The sequence below is a fragment of the Temnothorax curvispinosus genome, unplaced genomic scaffold (genome assembly GCF_003070985.1).
Source record: "Temnothorax curvispinosus isolate PA1 unplaced genomic scaffold, ASM307098v1 QBEX01002901.1, whole genome shotgun sequence".
NCBI lineage: Eukaryota > Metazoa > Arthropoda > Insecta > Hymenoptera > Formicidae > Temnothorax > Temnothorax curvispinosus.
This window is the reverse complement of record NW_020212681.1, coordinates 187,011-190,551: the sequence shown is the minus strand read 5'-3', so window position 1 is coordinate 190,551 and position 3,541 is coordinate 187,011.

Here is a 3,541-nt window from a genome sequence, read left to right as displayed (position 1 = left end):
ATAGTAACCGCGTCAATCGATAATCATCATCCTTCGTATAAAGTGAGATCTATCAACAACGATAATGGCTGCCTAGCGCAATGCATGTTCAATACGTAACTAGAGTTATGTACAAGGAAGTGTATATGACACATATCGATGTCTATATATAGCGCTCACGTGAGATTATTAACGGCGTGCCGCGAGTAAACACGAGTACATGTTATAGTTACGTGCGTATAAGTGCGCCAATAATAAAGATCGCAACTTCTTTTTTTTCTGAACGAGATATTTAGAACGTTTCAAGGTACACTTGGAGCTTGATCGCCGAAACAGAGCACCGGGATCATTTATGGTTCCGATTGGAAACGCGAATTTTCGACTAGCAAAGTTCGGAATCGGCTTACCGTCCACTATATATTTATTTATGCGACGAAACGAACAATATTTATTATTACATAATAATTTTCGCGTTCGATTTTCTCAATCTTCTCTGTTCGCAAAATATCAAAGGCTTTTTTATGTTCGATTTTTCAAATCTAAATACGCATGGTAGAATAACTGAAACACGAAATTGTGCCAATCAAAAGCCTTTCCGAATCGAAAAAAATCACTACTCTTTATTCCGTCGCAACGGCAATAAGCCGATCGCAAATTTAGACTAGAAAGCTCGCACTTTCGATCGGAATTGTAAATAGGTGCCCAGAATAGCAACTTCGTTGGCACTTTGACAGAAAAGACCGACGTAGGAAAGACATTTGTTGTGCCGCTGCACAATAACGATTAATAATCTTAATTGAACGATAGCAATTATGAAATTTGATAATTAAACTAGCTAAATAATTTTTGCATGTAACATCACATAAAAGTTTTTCTGTGATAACATAGATACTTATTAAATACTTATGACTAGCATTTCGCTTTAAATAAAATATAAACGCAAAATAAAATAACTCTCTAAAAAATAATAGATAGTATCTTATTTACCCAATGACCGATCAGATTACATCTGAAGGATGATCAAGAATTATAATTAGAATTCGTAAAGATGCTATAGCCAATCGTAATATATTCAATTTCTTTTGTACACTCTAGAAAATATTCTTCCAAGTTATATGACAGAGCTGCCTGATTTTAACGTCACGTAAAAGAACACACGGGGTTAAACGAGAGAGAGAGAAAAAAAGAGAAAGAGAGAGAGAGAGAGAGAGAGAGAGAGAGAGAGAGAGAGAGAAACGTGAACGTCTAGACAGCTCTGCTATACGACATGTTCTACGGTTACACGTTGAGACTCTGAATTACACAAACTTTTTGTTTTTGACATTTTAAGATCGATTGCATCGACGTCAACTACTGTTCTATTCATATAATTAATTGAGTATTCTTTTTTTTAACACTGGCCATAGACTGAACCATAATGTAAGAGACATTGTTAATTAGGGCTGATCTCATAAGGGTTGTCGATGCAATCTCTCGCTCATCGCACGATCTTCCTTCAAATTGGCACAACGAGGCTTTGATAAGAAGTGGGCAACCTCTTGAAATGGTCAATAGTATTATTTTTCCAAAGATGTCTCGCGGATTATGACAATTCTTAGTAAGATTAAAAAATATTACGTAGAAATTTAATTAAAAATTTTATTCAATAAAATGAAAAAGGCTTTGTGCCTTGTTATGGCTCTGTTTTTTTCCATTTTATTTATTGATTTCTAATTATTTGAGCCTTCTAAAATTAAAAATTTCATGTTTCACGTTTATATTAGGTATTCACTTAACTTGTTTTTCGTGAAACCTAAAACAAAGTTAGTTTATACCGTGTGTTAAAACTAGATGTTTAATAACGAGTATCGATTTTTTTGTAAATTCTTTTTATTTCACTGAACTGTGGTATTATTACTTTAATTTCCTCTTTTATTTTCAATTTAATTTTGCCATTTTGCACTAATGAAAAGAGACGTTACCCACTTTCAATTTAGATCATTCGCGACAAAAAAAAATGAAGTCGAGGAAGAATTAGTATTAAAATCACAGGGAAAACAGCGATACGCGGTCGGTATAAACTCGTAGAAATAGAAATCGCATAAATTTCAATATTTCAATTAATATTTCAAACGCAGTCGTGTCCAGTCATATGCTGAAAAGAGCAATTGTTTCAAAGTATCAAGTATTTTCAAGTAAATTTGGCTAAATTTATATAAACGTGCTTTGAAACATATACAGTTACGCGAAATAATAGTACAAAAATCTGTACAACTATATAAATTATAAAAGAATTGTATAATTTGACTTTTTCAATAAATAAAAGTAATTTAAACGCGATTTTACGATCAAACGAGATCAGCCGTCGAAAATTTTCGCATGCGGTATCTGAAATATAATAGCCGCTTGAGCGAACAGGAATATTTGGATCCTAAAGAGCGTTAATAATTAATGATTGTGACAGTGATATGCTCCGTCTAATTTCTAAAATTATCCGTAAAAGATCAATCGCGAATTCTATTTCTCCTCCTTTCTTTTCTTTCTATTGTCTTTGAACTTTCAATGGTGAGTATCTTTTTTTTCTCACTGGACGCTTCGTAGTTATCAAAAGAACCTACACAATATTCTAAAATAATTCTCACGATCATGATGTTTAACATTACTGCCCAATATGGACACGTTCAATCGTGTCCATTAAAACATTAATGGATTCCGCGATTTACACGGTTAATCCATCCTCTACACCTAACAGGCAAAAATCTCGAAAGATTTTTATCCAAAGTCGGTCGCATTAGTCAATTTAAATTTAACGCAAAAACATTTTTAAGTAACCGATCAATCGTACGATTTAAGAAGTAATCTTTTTTTTATGTTCTATCATTCGCCTACGGTTGATACAATAGTATCGCATGTTGAAAGATCAGAGGACAGCGTGCAAACCATAAACGATACTTTTCGAAGACACAAGGTACACATATGTAGTCTGCGAATCACCCGGAGATTATAGTCGAATCGACTTTTAACGATAGCTATATAATTCGATAGGAATAACGATAGCTCGATATTTACAATTAATTAAATTGGTCGCACGTCGTCGTCTTCGAGGAGCGCAGACTTTGCGAGAGGAGAACATGAATATCAAGTTTTATATCAATTGTCGTATCATGCTTCTTTTTTCTGTATGTGGTTGGAGAGTAAACCCTGATTGATCGGAATGCCTACATACGTGCTGTTCTAATGTTTCGATTCGCGTGGCACGACCTTACACGAGACACTTTCTCTAATTTTAAGGAATACAAACGCGAGTAGCGCCTCTTTGCCTCGTCACCTTTTCGAAAGGCGGCGGCACACTTCAAGAAGGAAAAAAAATCTTCTTTCTCCACGTATTTGATTAGAAACGCGCGATCTGCACGCCATGATTTCCACATTTGAGCTCGAAAAGATCGTGTGCACTTTGCATGGCGGGAACGTTAAGTTTGTAGAGATGCAGAAGCGCATCCGAAAGTCTCTTAATAAACGTAAAGCTAAAAATAGACGGGTGTATATATATATAATATATGTATATAAATTTTTCGCTTGAGAT